Source organism: Poecilia reticulata, chromosome 5 (genome assembly GCF_904066995.2).
Source record: "Poecilia reticulata chromosome 5, P_reticulata-male-v2, whole genome shotgun sequence".
Taxonomy (NCBI): Eukaryota; Metazoa; Chordata; class Actinopteri; order Cyprinodontiformes; family Poeciliidae; genus Poecilia; species Poecilia reticulata.
Window position 1 is genome coordinate 5,294,422 of NC_088834.1, and position 23,158 is coordinate 5,317,579.

Consider the following 23,158-nt stretch of genomic DNA (forward strand, 5'->3'; position numbering starts at 1 on the left):
TTCAGATGATAAGCAGATGTATCCAAACTTTTTAATCACATGGGTCAGCACAGCAGTTTCAAATTTAATGCGCTTGGAGGCCACTATAGTCATTTTGTTCAAAATAAAATTTTAAGGATAATTTATTTGTGCTCTTTTTTATTTGTATTTGCTCGGTAATGAACCAAACATGTAAGATTTTATTGAAAGAAGTAAGATGGAAGGAGTTTGGTTAAACAGGGATCTGTAAATTATTTGAGATCCAAAACTTAAAAAGAGCCTTATTATAAGGCAAGCTAGTTTTTAAGTTAGACACATCCAATATTTTAATGGGTTTACTGTACATACATTCAAGGCAGAACCTCATGAAAAAATACACTGATGGTAGTTTAACTCTAAAGTAGAGAAAAAAATGTCCTCCCTAACACCAAGAGGCAATGGATTAGTGAAAGTAATTTTCTATATTATTACTCTGAGTAATTGTTGACTCAAAAAAATATGGATGACAGCAAAATGTCCGAATGAGTTAGTTTATGTAAACAGGATACGTTCTAATATTTAATTTTAACAATAATAGTGACAATACAATCATTTAAAACCCCCGGCAGAGCTAATATTATATTTGAGGTTGAAATCCATCCATTTTCTTGACACCCTTGTCCCTCAGTGGGGGCAAGAGGTGGGGTCACCCTGGACAGGTCGCCAGTCTGTCGCAGGGCAACAAAGAGACACACAGGACAAACAACCATGCACACACACTCACACCTAGGGGCAATTTAGACAGACCAATTAACCTGACAGTCATGTTTTTGGACTGTGGGGGGAAACCGGAGTACCCGGAGAAAACCCACCATGCACAGGGAGAACATGCAAACTCCATGCAGAAAGACCGGGGCCGGGAATCGAACCCAGAACCTTCTTGCTGCAAGGCAACAGCTCTACCAACTGTGCCACTGTGCGGCCGAGGTTGAAATCATTTAGTGTAAACTCTGTACAACACAACCAACTATTTTAATATCACTTCATTTTCAAGGTAGAAGATAGTTGTTTTATTCTATGATTTGATCACTTGAAGTGATCTGCCTAATAAAGGAGAAAACATCAAAATGTATATTATTTTTCAAGACAATCAATGGTAGCTTTGTCAAAACTCATATTTTTCATAGGTCAGCTTTAAAAATTACAACTAGACAAAGTCTTAACAAATTTACTGACAATTATCTTCAATTAATGTCTCAGTTTTATGTAAAATAAATCTAAAAGAATTCAAAACCAAGAAAAATTGTGATACGACCAGGAGGATGGATTTGCTGACGTCACAAAAGGCCATCTCATGATGAATTTCTTTATCTGCTGCAGCCAGCTGTCTTTGGCAGTCAACTAATGACTAGGATTCACATCTGTGCAATTTATTCTCAGAATAAATACAGCTGTGAAGGCCTCCGAGGTTTCTTACAGAACATTAGTGAAGAAACAGTATTAGGAGGACAAAGAAACACAGCAGATATGTCAGGCATGAAGTTCAACCCACCACCGGAAATGGAAAGTGTTGGCAAAACTCCAAACAGAATAAACTATGCAGGGGTTAAAACACACATGGCAAACTAAGCGCTCTGGTAAGATGAGTCCTAGTAAAAAAGGTTGGGAAAGATTCATAACCACAGTTTGAGAGATTTTGACAAGTGTCAGTTTAACACTTGTCAGTGTCTTATAGCAGTCACCATCTACAGCACTTATAATGCACACAAAGGTATTGAGAGAAGGGAATCATGATCTGATCAATCAATTTTTCTTTTGTATCTTGTTGACAGTTGGCATAATAAAATGTATATAAAGAAATACATCAAATAGGAAAGAATCATCAAGACAAAGAGCAGTTTAATGCTTTTGACAGCATTCTGCCTGAGCAGCCTGCTATGAATGTGGGTGTAGTTTTGACACGTATGACCATACTTTACATATAAAATAATATTTCTTCTTGGCAGTGGTTTTTATTAGTTGGAAAATGGTAGGAAAACAGCAGAAATAGTTCAAGACAAGCATGGGAAACACATTGCTGACGTTACTCTGATGGACTTGAAATTATCGTCATCAAGGATACGGCAAAGTGGACAAACAGTTCTAATCCAGGCCCATTTCACACCGTTTAAAAGGGAACCAATTTTTTGTTTTTAAAGTAGCATAAGGAGAGTTATTTTATGTTCCAAGCTGTAATTTTATGTGAAGCATCGTCTGAGGGACCGAGAGGTGCTTTGTGGATCAACCATTAACCCAGTCATGGTCATTAACCAATTTGTTTCATCGCAATTTTCCCACTTTTGTGTTTGGTTATAGCTTTGAACATGGCAGCAAAATCCCCAAGTAGGTTTTATATTTATAAACTAAAACTAAACAGATGTGGAGCTTTTATTTGGCTAAGGAGTGCAAGCAACAAAAGCTATGATTTGGTTCCAGTGGCTCTCTGGTCTGAGAAAGCAGTGGAAAGTATAATAAAACGAATGTGTTAACTATAAAACATAATATTTATGACGAAAATTATTTCTTCGTTATTTATTTTTATATACTTATCTTACAGCAAAATATTTAATGACTAATAAAAATACAGAAGGTATCACATTACAGTTTCATTGGCTGTTGTGATACAGTCTGTTTTTTCGTCAACATGTCTTGACTCACTTCAAAACAGAACGTCTGTACTTTCTGTTTTGAATAAATTGACAAGCGGTGTGCTGTATTTAAAGCTGCTCAGCACACATCATAGGCTTGTTAAAACCTGTGGTTCTTCTGCTGCAGCCAGGATCTGTCAGCTAACCTGCCTATTATATGCTGCGCTTGCCTCGGGTGTCAGGGTGAAGGCTTGTGGATAAAAACTGTTGGCACAACAAGTGAACAGGAAAATTCATAGCCTGTAGAATAGTACATAATGTGGGCTATGATATGCTAGCAACCGCTTGTGAGAATTATTTAACTTTAACTATACAGCCTCTCCCTGGATCTCAGATCTGTGTTCTGCCATCTCTGTGCTACAGTAATTTGACATGAGAAAATAACTACATTGCATTGCATTCACTTTTGTATAGTTACCATAATTACTTCTAACTATACTAAATTTGTATTTCTCAAAAAAAAAAAAGAAGTATTGTAATTTGAACTGATATGAAAACTGTAGGGATCCACACTGGTGAAACTGGTGGTAGCACTAATACCTTACAGCAAAAAATCTTGGGTTTAAATCCCAGCCTTGAGAGTTTCTGCATAGAGTTTGCATGCTAATCGTGTGCATGTGTGGCTTCTCTTTTTATACTCCAACTTCTTTGACTGTTAGGTTGATTGGTGTCTCTAAAGGATGAGTGTGTGTGCATGTAAGGTAAAGGTGATTTTATTTATATAGTACATTTTCAGCAACAAAGCAATACAAAGTCCTTTCCAGGAATTAAAAGGAAATACAAACAAAATAACATGTATGTGCGTGAGTGCTTGTACGTGCACGTTGTGTGTGTGTGTGTGTGTGTGCGTGTGTGTGTGTGGGCATGGTTGTCTGTCTTCTGTGTCCTAATGACTGCTGGAGATAAGCAGCATCCCCCCAATGCGATGAACATCTACAGACAACAGGTGAAATTTGTAAATATTAAAGCTAAAGTGTACACTGTTAAATTCTTTGTCAATTGAAAAAGTGGCTGAATTTGAAAAAAAAAAGAATCATCAGATAAATTTGTTTTAAAGGATCTAACATTTTGCAATTTTCTGACAACTCACTTTATTTTTCTAAAGGAACCCATGGCATGAATATTCTTAGCAACTCTTCAATAAGTAACAGACAGAAAAATCTTTATATTCTCTGTATATTTTTACACTTCTTCATATTTGGCTGAATACTGAAAACTAATAAGGTGTATAAGATCACAGTTTTCTACAACTTCAGCTTTTTAGGGAGGACTTTACCTGTTCTGCAGTAATTAGAAACCAATGCCAAAGTTTCAAACAAAGTATAAAAGTAAAAAGTGTCTGAAGTACATGGTGAACAAATAGCCAATGTATTTATAGTAGCTTAAAAATGGTTCATAATCTCCCCAGTTAAAAGTAACCACAGTTTGTCGTCCAAATACTTGCCACAGTTTTGATGACAACTAAAAATAATAAATATGTAATTAATTGACAAACAAAAATACATTAAGAGCTAAAATGTCAACAATTCCTATCAAAACATTCAGTAAACATAACTGTTTAGCATTTGCAGCACCTCCTGACAAAAACATCTTTGTGAGCAGCAAGTGTATTTGAAGTCAGACATATCTTTAGAAACAAAGAATTATGCTTTTTTAGATTTCTTAAAACAGCTATCCACATGTTGGAGCAAAGACTAAGCTGCATATACAATGTATCTGGCACTGACAAAATGGATATTTAACGGTAAAGGAAGCACATACCTGATGAACCAGTTTGTATAATTTAATTTCACTTCAAACTATAAAATTTTCAAGCACATACATGGCAATGATTTTATTAACTGTGGTGAAGTATTTGACCGGGAGGCACCTTGAGCAATTGCTTAACGTTAAATAATTCAAAAAATCAGCTTTGAATGTTTCCAATTGAAACATTATTTAATTCATTCATGTATTCATTGTCATAACTATCTGTTCTATCCTTTATAACTTATACTCTATTCCAGATAGAGTGGGACACTGTGTGGGTCACTAACAGGGCTAACACACTGGACATGCTGCCAGCTCTTTAAACGACCAAGACAAAGACGAACAACCACGTAAGCCCTTTCATATGGTTAAGATTTATAATCACTTATTAACCTGCAACTCTTTGGAGGCCCAGAGGAAGACGGAGCACTTTGAGAAAATCCCTGTAGGCACAAAGAAAACATGCCTGGTCCAAACTCCACATGCTGTTAAATTTAAAGAGTATAAGACGTTCAGCCCTAAGAGCGAAGCAGAAGCCTCTGTTTGTTAATACCTGTTTCAGATTAGCTCATTTTTAAGGGAAAATATGCTTTTACAAACACAGCCTGACAATGTGAAGTAAATTATCTTTTATTATTAATGATGTACGCATCTCCTAAACAGCATAAGAGTAATAGTTTTCACACTTAGTTCAGAGTTACAATGTTTATTTCTATAATTTCATGAAATTATGCAACTTTCATCATTAATGAAATATAGTCAGAATGTAGTATACAGCTAAAAATGTCAAATTGCAAAAATCCTTCATATTAAGCTTGAAATTATATAAATAGTAAAAAAAAATGCTATTTATAGAATCATATCTGTACACAAACTTATTGGCAACTTTCCATGCCTTACCTTTCAGTGTCTCCGTGTGAACTGCTTCACCTCAGAGGCTCCTACAGGATGTAATTATAGCTCAGCGAGATCTGGGCGCCTCCTGCCATAAGGCCTGGCTTTGGCCCCCATGCAGCACACCTCTGCCCTCCTATGTCTCGGCTCTTCAGTCCTGTTGAGAGACAAGCGGAGAAAGTGCCTCAGTCGCCTCATAAAACCCACTGTAAACACATTCTTTGCAAGACCAATACGGGAAGAGGAAGTTCATAAGATTTGTTCCCCTCACCAGCTCATCACATGCTGAACATACCAAAATAATGAAGCTGCCCTGCGTGACGTAGACGTTGTAGATCAAAAGCATGTTGTTTAGTTCAGTGTTAACCTTAAATTTTGTTGGTATTGTTAGAGACATGAGTTTTGACAGGTGTGTCTGGACTTCAAAACTCATGTGTTCTCAATATAAAACATTTACGTTTTAAGGCTTTGTGAGTTAAGAGTTAAGATAAATTTGTGTTCAGTATGTGAGGTTAAATATACACAACTGATGATTCAAAGGGGGATGGATGTCTTGTGAAGTTCTCTTACATCTGAAGAGTTTTACATAAGTTTTGCTTTAGATTTCATTTCCTTCTTAACCTCTCCGACTCCAGGCCTGTTTTTGAGAAATATGGCTGAAAATAACATGCCCAAATGAATTGAATGTATCTCAAGAACTACAGAGTTTATTTTAATTGTTTTGGTATCAAAACAAAGGCTAGACCCTATAGAATATATTACAGCTCTAAAAAACACTGTGCCTGTTACTGAGGAAAGTGAATTACTATGATACACAGCAGAAATTAAGAAAATAAATAAATTTCCACCTAAAAAACCCACTTCAATATATGAAGATTCCTTTCAAAGCATGCAGAGGAAATCCAAAACATGTAGTAAACAACAGTACACAATCTGACCTTTTACTGTGTCAAGTTTCATGAAAAAAAAAAAATTATCATATGAGTTTTAGAGAGGTACTACTTGATAAAAATCTAGGCGGACCTTCCAAATTAGCCATTTTGGCACAATTTGTCCCATTTGAATTTTCTCAGTTTTTTTTTCTGTAGGTTCTGTTTCAATCATTTATTCTCATCATATAATAAATGATTATTTATCATAGTAATTACATCTAATAATTGTTTTGCCTGCCAACATCCAGCAGACAAATATTTCAAAATTTCCTCGGAACTTGAACAAGGCCAAGCAAATTATATCTTTAAAACATTTTCTACTACTAAGGATTTCCATCTGTCAGTGGCTGATGAGACCAATGGCTTTTGGGCCATGGAGCATTTTCTGGATATAAATTCTCATCTCAAAGATATTTCACTGAAACAAAGATCCATCTTTGTTCAGTGGAACCAAAGTAACGTCATTGGGTCACTAAGAGAGTGTATGACAGCTGTAACATGTACCATATGGACCACCATTGTCATGAAATTCTGGTTCTCCCTAATTTGTGTGGCAGTTACCTTGTTGTGTACTAGAAATGGAAATAGCAAATGAGTCACAACGGTGCAAATATAAATAAACTTTACAAGATAGCAGCAGAGTACGATCAGATCTTTCAGAAAGATTTACTGTTCATTATGGAGAGATCTTGAACTCATTATTTACTTGTGACTTAGCTGTCTGTTACCCAAAGTCACAAGTAGTTCTGAATGTCCAAAACTTTAAAAGCTTTTTATTTCAGATCTTATGGTGCAGACCAAGACACCATGTTCTGCCAATAATAGATTTGTTACATGATAGCTTTCTGAATCATAATTGAACTGAATAGTGAGGTGCCTGAAAATGCCTGTGAAAAAACTGAGATGATTTCATGGAAAATATAATCCTGTCGTGCTTGAAATACATGTGTTGCTGTTGATGCAGCCCCAATAGTGCATGTGTACTGTGATCAAGAATGTGGTATTGACAGTGTTTAGTTGGACCATTGCCATATTTTTCATTTCTTTTAATCTCAAGGGTTAACTGATTCTATGGGAATTAAATTTGAATGCTCTATGAGTTCCCCAAATGGTCAGATAATTAGAAGGTGAGTCACTTACACTTTTAATTTCAAACATCTAACTTGCTAAAGTGAACTTAGTGCTTATATAGTGTAGTGTGACACTAAATAGAATAGAATAAAATATAGCAACAGTAGCCAAGGTAAGAATCACAGAAAGATAGAACATAAAATATTGAAAAGCAAAATGAAGAATGAAAATACTGTACAGTAAGGGCCAAATTTCAAAATAAATATCTTGTAGTTCTACAATAAATAGTGACCTCAGGTCCAAAGGAATGTGCAACTGATTTGGCTAATTGAAAATTATGAAGTTAAAAAATGTGCAATATATTTTTCAATATATTGCTGATAATCAATAAAAAGATATTTGAAAAAAAGAAAAATGTGAGCATACTAAAGAACAACATGTGTAGTGAGATGATAAATACTGCACTATTTTCCCATCACATTAAAAGGAAAGATATATGCTGGTGTCGTAGGGGTACTATGAACTATCCACCATAAATCAGCCAAAGCTTATCCAAAGAGTTGATAACATCTATGACACAATTCATAAAAACTGTCTGAAGAAGTAGCTGTTTTTTCAAATCATTGCTGCTGGGAATGGCTTATGAAGCAAGTGGTACACTTGCTAAATGAACGGAATGTGAGCAACATGTAAACAGAAGTGTATGGGTTGTTAATCTAAATAACTGGTGTGCTCCTGTACAAAATCCACATCAGCACAGAAAGTGTTTTATAATTAAACAAAGGTGGTCTCTGGATGTGATGAGATTTAAATGGGTGAACATTAAACTGCAACTTTGATTCATTCCTTTGCAGTCTTTTTATGTTTGACGACTACAAATGTACAGTGGCTGTATTAACATTTGCCATAAATGTAAGGGAAGAATCACTGTTCTGCTAATTCCCTCAGCAGCAGTGTATGTCATGATTGTATGTCATGATAAACATGCCTGAGATACGTTTTCGCACAACTCGGTTCACATGAAACCTACAGAAGCTTTTAAAGTGGCCCTTGAGATGTTTAGGTTAAGATGTGCATAAATTTAATTAGTGCATGCAAGTAATAGATAACAGACCTGACCCCATAACATAAAAATAATTTTAAAATAAATGCCATGCCTTGATGTTGGGACAACTTCTGCCAGCTACAAGAAACACAACAGCAAACAAAGTGAGTTAGGGAAAGAAAAACAAAGAAACAAGCCAAAAAAAAAAAAAAAACTTAACTCAAGCATTTGTGCTAAAAGCTGAGCTCTTGCAAAGTCAAAGTATTTGACACTCTGATTATGACAATTGAAGAGCTACAAAAACCAGCAAACCCAGATAAACAGTAATCCAAATTGAAAAAAATAAATAAATAAAACATATCTATGAACCGTGATGGTGAAGGTATAGATCTGAAAAGAAACAAAAGCATTTCTGCTTTGTTGAAAGACACAGTGGTATCCATTGTTTTTATAAATGGAAAAATGCTAAAATGTTAAATAAAAACTTCTTTACGCCATTTAGTCTGATTAGCACGATCCTTAAATTAAATGTAATTTTGCAAGTTAATCAATGATAAAACTAACTGATTGTTCTACTTACTTTGTCTTTACCTGCGCACCTTACCATAAGTCACAACTACAAAGTAAAAAAAACACAAAAAACAAACAAACAAACAAACAAACAAACAAACAAACTGGAAACGTACATATATAATCCGCACCGGGCTATAAACCGCTGATATCTCCGCCGCTCTCGGTTTTCCACAAGGAAAAATTAATTAATAAATCTGTTATTAAGACCGCAGCCCTCCGTCTCCAACGCCGAACCATGGTTTCGTTCACGCCGCGCTTACGCGCAGCGGCTCTACTTCCCTCCTGTACTGCCAGATCGATAGCCTTCAACTTAAAAGCTGCATCATATGAACTTCTTCGTGAGGTTTCCATGATGAGGGGGCATGAGTTTGAAAACCTTTCTCCGTCGTGCCTGCTGCTAGCATGGGCATGTTCTAAATAAAAATTAGCGCTTTCTTCTTTGATTTCCAATTTTGACTTCCAATGATTCACTTCCTGCTAAAGAGCCCCCTGGTGGTTGAAGAAAAATCCACAGAAAAGCCGCACCGGCTATAAGCCGCATGGTTCAAATCGTGGGGAAAAAGTAGCGGCTTATAGTCCAGAAAATACAGACTATAAGTTGGATTTTATGATTTTATATTTCCCGTATTTTCTTGGTTCTTGGATAATAACTGCTTTGTATTCACTTTACAGTGAAAATAAACTAAATCAGCATGCCCATCAGTGGTCTCTTACTCCTGAATGGACAGGCAACCCATAACCACTGACCTACAATACATTAGCTGTAATGGAGTTGGTTTAATGAGCCCTGGCCGAGTTGATTGACAAACAGCCTGGTTTGGCATACAATCAAGTCCAGGAACAATTCATCTCAATTCATTCATGGGGTAATAGTCACAGACTGGTTGTAGTAACTGCGACAGACTGGCGACCTGTCCAGGGTGACCCCGCCTGGACAGGACAGTTAGCTGAAGACAGACACCAGCAATGCTCCCGACCCCGCCAAGGGACAAGGGTGTACAGAAAATGGATGGATGGATGGATGGCTGTAGTAACATGATCCACCATGGCTGGCTGTTATTCAAAGGGGAAGGAAGGTGCATGTGACTTTATCTATCCTTTAAAGCTTTAAATGACATGCAGCTCATTACATTACTGTGGTCGTTTGTCTACAACTGATAACCGGGATGAATGAAGCTCCCTTTGTCTTAACTTAAGGAACCAAGCTTTCAGGAGATAATGCATCTGGTGAATCTGGATGCTTATTACAAACAATCTTTCAAGCACATATTTATCCTGATGATGGAGAGTAGCCAACTGAGGGAACACTTTTAATTTTTTCTTTATGTCAAGCCATGTGTAGGCTCTTTCAGGGTACTTCGGTTTCCTCCACAGTCCAAAACCCATGACTGAGAAGTTAAAACTTCAGTTTCATTGAAATTGAACTAAGCTTAATATCAATGCACAAATAGACAGTAAATTCATGTTTATTAAGGTTAATGACATTACCAGAAGCAACCAGAATTGAGCTGATTTGCTGACACTGTTGAGTTTTGAAAAATTTGAAGCTGTTTTAGTCAGCCTGACTTTTCCCCTGAGAACTCAGATGAAAGAGAATATGATGAAGATCAGGGAGCTTAAGAGACTAAATTGAACACTAAATTAAAACTACACTAAATTGAACTTTAACTGCTCAAGTCAACATTTGTTTCTCACAGTCATCGAGCCATGAAGGATGCTGTTGGGCATCAAATCTGAAACAAGCAATGGTGAAATAGTAAAATTAATAAAACTGATTGTGCCGTATGTGTTGTGCATGAAAAATTGTTGAAATTAATGTAACTTCATTGTATAGAAATGTCCAGCTAACCAAGCAATACTTTTTTTGCAGTAACTGCATTTGTAAAAGCTGCTCTTGCATTAAGTAGTAGCACTGTTAACTCACTGAGTAAAGGTCCTGAGTTCACATCTCAGCTGGGTCTAAGGTGACGTTTGCATGCTCACTCTGTGCATTCACATATTTCCTCTGGACACTACTGTTTCCTCGCCTCAATGCATGAATATGAAACTGCTGCTAAGAAAAGCTCCAGCCTACCCATCACCCTGAATAGGAATAAGTATAGAAAATGGATGTTTAGAAAGTGCCTTTACTTTTTTAGATAAGTAGTTGCTTTGTGTTTACCTGACCTAAACAACACTGGTTAGTCCGATGCTGTAACTCACACCTCACTGCTTTTGTACACAGCCCTTTTCTGTTACATTATACAAAACGATACCTTTACTGCTTGTGCAAACATGCTTGCATTTATAAAACAAGTAAAATGGCTTGGTAGTCATTAACTGCAGTGATAAAGCCAGTTCCATATCTAAAGTCCTCATATTTTTTTAAAAATGATGCAAGATGACCTTTGGAGATTCTTCCATAATCGATATATCAAATTCAATTTGGCTCAATTTATAAATGATTTTGTAACTCAAACTATCCAGGTTTAGTCATAGAGTCTTTGTACATGCTGATGGCTTTGGTTGTAGGAATGATTTTCTGTAGCAGTCTGTATTCCAGTGGTGATGAAGAACCTCCTGATTAAAGACATTCAGCTTTTCTGTTACAGTCTCATGAAGAGTATATTCAGAGTTGTCCGTTATGTTATTAATTTTATCAAGTCTCCCTTTTGTTGTACAAACTGCTCCAGAGAAGTCTCCAGAACAGAATCAACCTCTTCAGCTTCTTCAGCTGCGCACAATGCTAATTCTGCTACTCTGACATGACGGCACAATAAATTGCCCTCTCCCCAAAATTTTGTGAATTTTGGCCACTCACTGTCCCTCATGTGCAACTTTACTGTCTCATTTCCAGTCCAGCCTTTTGTCAAGACGTTGGGATATATTGTTAATAATTATGGTCCTAATATTTATAAGAACAGTAATAAAGTGCAGTGATCTATTTTCTTGCTGATTTTTGTCTAATTTTTTTTCACAATCATCACACATCTGCCTTCATTTAACCAATTCATATATATAAGATGTTCTGCGTTAATAAAAAAGACAGACACAAAAGTTAAACATTTTTTGAAATAAATATTGATAGGTGCTATTTTTGAAGTGTTTTGTAAAGGTATAGAATTGACCTAAATGGACAAAATGTAAATTATGGCGTTTAACCAACCATACAGAGTCATTTAAAAATTCAAATAGCAACGAGTAAAACATTCCAAAAATAAACTTAGTGTGTTTCTATTTTCTTTTTAAACATTGGCTAAAATGACAGTTTTCCTCTGTTGCTCTTTGTTTAGGGTGCAGTCTAAACAGCAGAAGCCATTTCACTGAGGTTTGCTTGTTTCGTAACAAATATACACAATTTTAAATGTTATTTTGGAACAAAACTGGATCCCTGTTACTATATTCCTACTTGCCAAAAATACAGTCTAAAGGACAATAGAGGACTGTCTGTAAAGTTAAATATTATGATCCCTGTATCGTGTGTCCTCTTTTTGAAACATTCACGTCATAATTGAAGGATGGAATTCCTAATTAACAGTTTCTGCATCTTTACTTTGTTGTTTCTATGGATGCACATTCATGGACAGGAAGATGCAACAGTGGCAAGATCTAAACAACGCCTGTGTTGACAGACTAAAGTAAACAGGGCGTATTTTTGTTTATGTGTTGACTGGACAGTGGATTCCATCCAGAGGCAAAAGCTTCAGTGTCTAACTGTACAGGTTGAAGCTACATTAGAAAAGACAAAGGCACAGTTGAACATATGATGAGACTGAACGTTATTAACGTAAAAGAAAAGGAAGTCCCAATCATTTTCCAGACATGATTATGGAAGAGTAGTTTGGTCTCCACTGATGCTCCCAGTGGAGAAATGGTTGTTCTCACTTCCAGGTCTCAGGTCCGGTTGCCTACACTGTATTTAATTTGGAGTCTTTTTGACAAAGACCCCAGCACACTGACTCACTAACACAAAGCACAAACAGCAACTGATGCCAGGCCAAAGGCTAAATACAGATAGAGAATATTAAGTTTGGTTGGGAAATAATTTAATGATAGACACAATTTATAGTGATTATTATCACCATAACAAGTTTTCTTCTAGAACTGCATGAAGTTAAATAAAGTTTATTTTAGTCTCACCTGTCCAGAGCACATTCTTCTACATGTTTGCTTTGGAACCATCCAGGCTTTGGTATAAACAGCAGCTGGACTTCTTATGACTTTCTTTCAACAATAGCTTCCTTCATGTGTCTCTGACAAAAAGGCCAAATTTCTGAAGTTCACTACTTCTAGTTATTTTGTCAAAGGATTTTCTCAACAAAGCTGTAGATCTCCTCCAGAGCTATCTTTGGCTTCTTGGTTGTTTTTCTCATTGATGCTGTCTTTGTTCAACGCGTCTATTTATGTATATAGATACTGAATGTATTAGTAGGTTTAAAGCTGTGAGATATTATTTCTTTTTTCACATGGTGGGCAGAAAAACATTCTGGGTGGCTAAATAAAAACGCAAGCCACATTTGTAAAAAGATTTGTTCTTGTGAAAAACAAATTGAAAGTTTGTTCATCTTTTTAATTTAATTTCATTTTTCATTCACTTTAAAATTATGCAATACTCAGTATTGCTTAACCATATACAGACAAAATATGACATTTGTGGTTGCAACAATACAAAGTGCGGAAAAGATCAAAGGGTACAAAAGTCGTAAGGCAGTATGTGCACTTCAAATATTCATCACAACAGTCTGCTGCCGTTTTGCTTTGGATGAAACCAGGCTAAACCATTTTTTACATTTTAATGTCCAAACCTTCACTTAGAGTTGGCAAAATGGAAATATTTAAGCATTGGACAACTTTTTTTGGTGATTTGTTTAAACTGTTTTCCTTACATCAGTCACATAGTGAGGCTTTCTACATCTGCAAACCTGTTGTGACTTGTCTACAGTTTATAGGGAAGGGAAATGTCAGATTTTTCTTTGGGACGACTTGTCAAAGAAAACATGTTAGTAAAGATAATAGCTTGCAATCCAGGCTTGTAATTTCCATTTTATCCTAACTGCTGTCCTGTTGCATCAAGGAGTTGCAACGTTCTGCTATACTATTATCAAGCAGCAATGCAGGAAACCATTTCAAACCGACCTTGGCTTGAGTAACACAGACTCTGCTGGCACTCAGCTGTGATTTAAGGCAGATGTGTGAAAGCCTTTTGGACACAAAAATCCAAAGTCGTCTTCTGGTCCAAACTGAGACAAAATTGAGTCTTGCTACAGAATACATCAGACATGATCAAAGAAATCAACAGTCACAGAAGCGCAGTGCTAACTTTTCCATCCAGCACTTTTTGTGTCACAATAGAAACTTCAAACTCTGATTTGGCCGTTTGGATAGTAATAGTTTATTGAACATGTCTATGTGTTTAGACGCATTCTTATAAAATAGCACCATGTAGTATTTACAACCTAAATGGTTTGTTCAATAGCTTTTGACACAGAACACAAGTCTGTTTTATATCTGAGATGACATAGTAGAGCTAACATCTGCAAACACGTACAGAAAAACCTTGTGACATCAAAGACGAGTTGAAATGAGGACAAAAAATGCATCAATAACTGCCTTAACATTTCATAGTTTTCTGAATTAAAGATGTGTAATGAAATTGGTGACAACAACAGAAGTAATCCTTGTGAGAATGGAATGGAAAATGGCATTACTCATGATGTTGGTGTCTTTCACTGCATTTAAAAAAGCACAGATGACTGCAGTCACTGAACACAATCTAGTCAAACAACAACAATGCCCAGACTCCATTCAAACACTTCAAATTAGTTAAACATATTCTAACAGAAATGAGTCAGGGTAGAGAAATGTGCTATTTCATCATCTTGTGGCTCACGTTCAAAAATGGACATTTGTTTTGTGCTCAAACTTTGGCAGATGTTGGTTGTCTGGGATAAACTGCGTCACTACAAACTTTCTTTGAAAATTAACTTTAGCTAACATGAAAAACAGTCTGTGGGAACTGAAGATGTCTCAGTTTTTTCTACAGATAGCAGAGATTGTGGATCCTACTTTGTTGCTTTAGCCAAGAGGACCAGTCAATGTGCTTTTTGGAGGAAATAAAAACGGTATATTCCACATCAGATGTTGCTTTTATTTCTCTGCTCTCTTAAGAGATGGATTGGCCAGACCTTGACATCCTCTTGTCTCCACACTTGGCCAATGTCAAATCTGTCATAACAAAAATCAGATCCTTTAAACAGATTGCAAGACACATTTTTTCCCATTGAAGATTTTTAAAGGAAACAATGAGTTCAGTATGTTTCTATCAAAGTATTTTTCCCTTTTTTCCCAAGTGCTGCTATTTGTCTAAAACTGTTGATTGTGTTGATTGTTAGTTTTATGGGTTTCCAGACTTTACTTGGGCATCCACCCATATTGAAAATCCCTGCCAAAGGGGCCACCCAGTTTACGCTTTCATTTTTTTATTTTCCTAAACATCAAAAAAGGGATGTTGTCCAATGTTTTTTACAGGTTCACATAAAATATATCTGAAGCTGTATTTCTGGAGATTTTATCTTGGAAGTGTAGTTATAAGCTATGGTGTCAGCAGTTTGCATTCCTGGATTTATTTATTTTTTGTCTGTATGATTATTCCCACTCCTTTGCGTCAAAGCAGAATAGATTGTCAGCATAATATGCATTGTTTTTACACTTTTCAGATGATTAATATAGCTTTGCGATGGTGAAAACACAGCTAAGATTTCTCCTCCAGTTCGGCTTCAGTGTGTGAGCTCCTGGTGATTCTTTTCAAGTAAATCTTTAGACAGAGTAACTCAGCGTTTTCTTTTTAGTTGTGTGTTTTTACAGCTAAACACACAATCTTAGAATAATCCAGTTAGTACAATTTCTCAGACAAGTAATGAGCACTGAAATCTCAGCTGGAAGTTGCTCTTCATCATGAGTTTGTCTCAAAGTACTTTGAAATTTTAAACTTTTTTTCTTTTTTTTTTGGTGCTCCGGGTATTCATTCTTTTAGAAATCACAGCGCTACACAAAGAGACATTTAAGTTTAACATTTTTTAAAACCTTTTTTCAAATTTAAGTACCACAGCCTACACTACTTAGATTTATTTATTTATTTATTTACATACTTCAAAAGAAAGTGGTTAAAAACTGAACAGAGTCCACTGTTGTGCAGCTCAGTGAGCAGCTGGTTTAGGGGGGGATACGTCATCATAACTGTTTATGCAGGTCATTCTTGTCTCTTCTTCTTTGTTTAGCTCTGACCTATTGCAAGCATTGTCAAATGTCATGGCAAGCCAGGCTTTCACAGTTTGTTTATTAAAGTCAATAATTCCAAATGTGCTTACACAAAGCAAAGAAATAGGGACAGATTTGATGGATTAGGAATATCATATTCCTGGGTAAATTACGTGAAGGACATAAACTGGGAGGGGAATCTTATGTGGTGCAGAAAAAAAAGTCTAAATGGTCATGTATGCAATAAACAGCATAGTGTGCTGTATACAACATCACCAGACAAGTAAACATTAGCATGAATGAGGCTGCAGGATAAATCGCCGTCCGTGGATTCTACAAGCTTTTCTCTATGTGTCACAGCAAACATCACAGGTGTTTTGAGGTCTTCAAAATGTGAGCTTCACAAGGTTTTGTCTCAATACCTCTCAGTAGAGCCCTGCGACAGACTGGCGACCTGTCCAGGGTGACCCCGCCTCTCGCCGGAACGTTAACTGGAGAGAGGCACCAGCAACCCTCCCGACCCCACTGAGGGACAAGGGTGTAAGAAAATGGATGGATGGATGGACCTATCAGTAGATGTCGTGTTTATCTTAAAGGAACAATTAGCTTCTTTAAGATTTTAGAAAGCTTTGAAACTATTCATTCATTTGAATAAATGAGTTCAAAATTAATCTTTGACACAATAAATAATCAAAATGAAAAGTTATAATCAATTATTATGCATTTTTCCAGTCAGGAGATGATTATGATGCAGTGAGGGTTTTCTGAGTGCAAATGTGTTTTGTAGTTTTTCACTGGCTTTCTAAGAAGCTACTAAGTTTTTTTCTGAACGGTTGGTTGATCTCTGGCGATGCCTCCTCCCCAGAGCAGGCTGCCGGAGTTGAATTTGTAGTTAGTGAGAGTCTTAGAATCAAGGAGGCATGATTTTCTGACAAACTTCATCAAGTGATCCGCCTTTTGAGATCTGGTTGCATTAAATGTACTTTTTTCAGTTTGTTAGTCAGAATACCTATTTTTTAAGGTTCCTCTTGAATGTCTGTTAGGCTTTCTTGGTACTGCTATTCCCTTTATATCCAAAATGGGGAACCTTTTGGATTTCTTAAGTGCAGTATGAGACTAGACGTTGCCCATCTGACTGATTTCTGGAATCAGCACTGCTGTTGGAGCAGTAAAGTAAAATATTTCTGCAGCTGAGAGAGAAACAGAAGCCAGAATCCTCCTGAACCTGCTGCACATGCGTCCCTTTCTTAGAACAGAGGAAGACATCAAGAGTAGGATTAATTAATTAGTAGGTGCTTTTAATATATTTTTTTCTAATATGTTAACTGGGTCGTTTTTATGGTTTTCAGTAAATGAATAAAAATATGTGGTTTAAAACATCTTGAATATTAATATCAACTTTTTAAAAAATGCTATAGTTTTTTTATATAAACTCCATAAGAAATAATTTTTAAAAACTTCTTTTCCCTAAAATCCACCGTCTTACTGAAACTCTTATTTCAACACTACAACTGTCTGACTCCCTATATTATGGTTTTCTCCTTTTCTAAATAATTTCACTTCTGCTGTTAGGCAAACTAAACAATGTAGCACCATAAAAGTGGCAGTGTGTATTTTTGTTTACATGTGTGGCAATGCGATCGGTTCGGGGTGCTCATGGTTTTACAGTTTCACACCAGAAGACATTTTCCTCACTAGTCTGGACTCAACAGCTCAGCAAACCTTTAAACTTAAAACCCTGAAAAATGCCAGTTAAATAATTTAAATCGAGAAACTACACGTTTTCAATGTCGGTCACTGATTTTACTTTTAGGCTGGGTTATTTTAAATAAAAAGTACAAATGTTCTATAAACTCTGTTACTTAAACTGCAAAGATGCAACAAATTACACAAATATGTGCATAGTGATCATATCTTGACAAGCAGAAGTTACACATGGATGGTTGATTTTGAACTTGGATGATAAAACTGAGTCAGAGTTTATAAACTTTCACAATGTGAATGTGTGTGGTCTTCTAGTAATTTTCACCGTAGAATGATAAAATACAGCAGCCTGCAGGGTGCTTCACTTGAAAGACACAATACTGCTCAGGCACAGGCCTGTTTCAATGCTTGGAGATTCACCTTTCCTAAATGTGTTGGTCTCTATTAATGCCCTTCTAAAGCAAGTAGAGAGTATCTCTGACTCATTAGGGGAGATAACTGTCTGCAGGCTTTAACAGTAGCCTTTAGTTCTTTTTGTGTTTTTAAGTGGGCAGCCAGGTCTTTGAAGTGGGCCTGAGGCAGAAAGTGATGATCAGACATGTTTTTGTGGAAAGTCAGATGATGCTATGATTATACATGAAAGACGGATTATCAAGCTTGATGGCTGTGAAGGTAGGAGGGACAGAGTCCTCTGTAATGGTGTGTAATTACTGTCAGCTCGTCTGAGACATTAGAAGAAGAGGGGTATCCAATAAATAGTTTCTATAATATCTACTAAAAAAACAATAAAAAAATACTTTTATTTTAAAAGATTATTATTTTTTTATTAAGTAGATGCCCTTCCTGTTTTAAGTTTAACTATTTCCCTATTTTCCTGTTTTTATAAGTGGTAGCAATTATTGATTTTGAACAAATTCTTTAATTTAATCTTCAAATAATTACCTTTGTAAAATAAACTTATCAAAACTCATTCAGGATGGTGAACCTTTTTGGGAAGAAATTAGTCTTTGAGATTGTTTTAACTAAATTTCTATTATACTTTAAAATAATGACTGAATAACCAAAAATCCAACGTAAACAATTCTGATTCTATTCTATTCGCCCTAAATTACAAATGAAAATAATTTAGTCTCATTCTGTCTCTAACTCACTCTACTGTTAACTCAGGATGTGGAAATCCAGAGAAGTCACAACGCCTCGCAGAACAATTACAAACTTCATGCCAACCATCATGCAGAAGAAGCTTTGGAATGTAGGATAGTGCAGGCCGTAGCAGCTCACTACTGCAGAAATGTTGGTTCCAAATATTTGAGGGCTCTCGTTAAAATATTTTGGTACAAGTAGACTAATGATACACCGAGGAGCACAGAACAAATAAGCAAACACTGAAGTAAGCTTTTCAACTTGCATTTTAAGTAGTAAGCTTCAATGGCCTGCACAACTAGTATCTGAATACCATGCAATACCAACTTTACTTAAATAACACTTTAAAACAGTGGTTGTTGAAACAAAGTGCTGCACCTAAGGAAATAAAAATACAAAAAAGAACAATCATATATATAAATAAGGCATAGGCACAATCAAAGATTAAACAATACATCTAGTTAAAGGGGCAGTATTAAGTCAAATTTACTCTTTTGAACTTTACATCATGTTATAAAGTTATTCCCCCATCAAAAATACGCATGGAGTGTTGACCTCATTCTTTTATGCATGCTTGAGAAATCATTTAACCATTTGGGCCTGAACTCTCACTGAGTGCCATCTTTTCCATGCAGTTCCTCCTTGAAGCTACAGTCGTCAAGCCGAGCTTCTGCATTCCAGATCACCCCTCCCCTGTCTGTCCCCGACTCAACTCCTCCAGACTAGCAGCAGCAGCAATCAGCAAATGCTTCATGGAACTGCACATTTTCTGAGCTCATTTGAAGAACTACTTCTCAGTCCAATGCTGGTAAGAATGGTTGTAAACAGCCTAATGGAGAAGCTATGTTGTGAGGGTGTGCTGAATGTGATGTGTTGGGAAGAGCTGGTGCTTCTTAAAGAGACAGAGTCCTAATTTCATAGCATTAAATTGGGAAGTCAAATTTCTTGTAAGTCGTGTTTGATGTATACAGCAGTTTTATAACAACTGGACGTAACATAGTTACTTGATTGTGATATAAAATTGAATCATGTCTGTAAAATACATAATACTTTTTGTTTTCTCCTTGAAAACAAAAAAAAAATGTTTTAAAGAGGACTCTAAAATGCACAAGGAGCCAGTGAAGTAAGGCTAGTTTATGGCATGAAGCAGCATTTTCAACCATCTGCGGAGGAAGAGAAATAAATGACTCACTCCAACAAAGAGTCCATTACAATAATCTCAGTGAGATGAAATAAAATCATGGATCGTTGTTTCAAAGAGAGGTATGGACAGAAAGGATTTAACTTTTGCCAGTCATTTTAGGTTGATAAAAGCAGGATCTTACAACTGGCTCAATTTGTCTTTCCAATTTAAGATCAATGTCTAATTTATAACCCACATCGGTGACAGTTGATTTAAAATAAGCTGTCACGGGTCCCAAATCAACAGTGGTTGGAATCACAGGGCCCACTTGGTCCAAACCCCTATTTTCTTTTAATTTAAATTCAGGAAATTCGGGACTAAACAAACTTTAATATTATCCAGGCAGTCCAAAAAGGCTTTCATTGAAAAGCTGTCCTTCTGCTTTAAGGTGGTGGGACTTTGTTGATGGGTCTTGCTTGCTTTGAATCTGATAATCATCAGCAAAGAAAAGGAAAGCGATTTATTAGATTGCTCCTTATTATTGAGTCAAGGGGAAGAGGTAAAAGTAAAAAAAAAAAAAAGAGGAACCCTAAAGTTGAGCTTTGTGGGACCCCAAAAGATAGAGGAGCGCATATTCAGTGTCTAAAATGTTGACACATTAGATCTTATCTGATCAGCCAGATAAGATCTAACCCAAACAGGACGTGATATTAAGATCCTGTGTTGTAATAGTGTTGCACTCTCACTCTTTTTGGACTGATGACATTTGTGTAACCTGTCAAAAGAATGCTAATCTCACTTGCCTGTTCTTTCACTCGTGTAAACCTTCACTGATAGGAACTACAGGGAAAAACATTGATATGTGATCAAGTAATTCAAGTTTCCTTGATGACTAATATTTAGAATGATTTAGATTTTGTGGATTGGTAATTCTTTTTTTGTATCAAAGTGCTACATGGAGCAAAACACGGACGTTTCTGGAAAAAGTTTTCTCAAACATCTCAGAATGCTAGATGAGGACAAGACCCATCAATAAGGTCCCACCACCTTATAAGCATTTTTGACTTTGCGGTTCAGGCTTAATTACTGTGACTGCACTTTTCAGTCTTCACTGTGAGACAAATGGTACATTTATATGTGCAAACACATGTGGCTTTAGGTGAGCCATGGTCCATAAATCAAACATGTAGTGAAATGCATGCTAAGAACAAAACATATCACATACTCAGCATACTTGAGATAGCGTTGCGGATATTAAGTTACTCTCCAGGCGTCCTACCAATATTTGCCAGTGAAGTTTTGTAAGAGCATCTTGTGGTTTTCTGAACTAAGCTTTGATGTCTGCACATTTATTCTTTTCCACGACTTAAAGCCTGACAACACAAAATAATTTACAAAAATCTGAGACAAGGAGCCATGTGGTATCCAGTTTTGTAGCTTGTCCAGTAAAAGTTTAACCACAACATTTCTTGTCAGCATGTGAAAAAAAAAGTCTCTGATACTTCACAGATGCTATAAGCAAAGAAAAACACTTTGCTCCTTACCGCAAAGCATCAAAGTGTTTTTAATCTATCGAATCTATTTGGAAAATATAATCCAAGATTGTTAACCATAACTAAGGAACTGCATATCAAAATCAGAGTTGTGCATTTGTATGTTTGCATATCAGCCAAGCTCAGCTCTATGGGCAACTTGCTACCTGCAGCCCACCCCCCTCTGATTTGTCCCTCTTTGTTGCTGTAAACCGACTACTGCTTCTATTGTCTGTGTGCGGAGAAGCCTTTCTTTCTGATAAACGTTCTCCTTTTAATGCCAGTTCGCAATCATGTTATGCATATCTGAGTTACCTCCTTTATGAAGCTGACCCGTTTGCTGTAAGCCAAGTACTTTTGGCAATGTCACCCCGGTAAGCATGCAGAACTTTAAGTGATTTTCTCAGCAACTATAAAGGCTTCCATATGTATAGTTAAAGGTCTGATAAAATTTCCCAAGACTACCAGATGAAGTCATCTAGAGTCTAATAGCTGACTTTTATGTGAATTATGCAATAATTTGCAGTAGGTTTGTTGGTGTATATTATTTCAGTGAAGTGCCCTACAGCTAGCTTCTTGTTTACAACCACAGATGACATTCAAATACACCAATTTGCAGGAATGCATGAGAACATTACCTTGAAGTGAGAGCAAGTCTGATGGCTTCTATTGTAACACTACGCAGATAAGCCTGGTAGGTTTCTTGGGGGATGAGGGGAGATGACAGGTGATTTTCATTAATTTACAATAAAAATCTAAACTAAAATTATAACAAAATGTTATGCGTATATAAACTTAAAACATAAAATGGTTTACTTACTTAATAATGAGCTTTTTGGTTGCTTTTTTTTTACAGTGTAATGGCAAATTCATGCATTGTAAATGAAAGTTTAATCCACCTACCTTTAAAGTATCTTCTCCCATAGATGTAGAATTCATGAAGCTTCCTGAAATATATCCCAGTTTGTACGTCCACTTCCACAGAACTCCAAGAGCAGAACAACCGTTTTAATCCAAGCACTCCTATCTGAGCCCTGCATTTGTTTGAAAATTGTTCAGAAAGAAAGTGGGAAACTTCTTACAGGCTGCAAGATCTCTGTGGCTGCACCAAGCTCAGGTCCTAGTGCCCCCCGTCTGAAACGTTACTTGAATATATATATGGGTGGAGGCATGCGTTTTAATAAACTCTCCTAAAAAAAATTAGCACAAATCACTTAAGAAAATCTTTTATCTTATTCCACAGGGAATTCCATTGAAGATTTTTAATGTGTATTTTGCTACTACTTTGTTGCAGTTTTAAAAATGGATTGCAATCAAAATATATTGAACAACTTGCACTAACAAGTATGTAGCCTTTGAAGTGCCATTTGTAGAAATTATAAATTGAGGACTTCTTGGTTAGCCATAAACTTAAGGTACATACAGATATGAACATAAATTTATTACATCCAAAGGTTAACTATTGATGATAACGCCTACATATTTTAGCTAACTATTGACTATTGATCACT

The 23,158-nt window shown here is 36.2% G+C and overlaps 1 protein-coding gene across 1 annotated transcript in view; it reads right to left on the bottom strand.

Moving 5' to 3' along the window:
- ngfb (nerve growth factor b (beta polypeptide)) overlaps positions 1-22,755 on the bottom strand; it is a 28,079-nt gene extending 5,324 nt beyond the window's left edge. Inside the window, exons 1-2 of the mRNA XM_008408951.2 lie at positions 22,551-22,755; positions 5,295-5,445 (exon numbers count right to left, since the gene is read on the bottom strand). The gene's annotated coding sequence lies outside the window, so the exon portion shown is untranslated. The remainder of the gene's footprint in view (positions 1-5,294; positions 5,446-22,550) is intronic.
- Between the last annotated feature and the right edge of the window lie 403 nt (positions 22,756-23,158).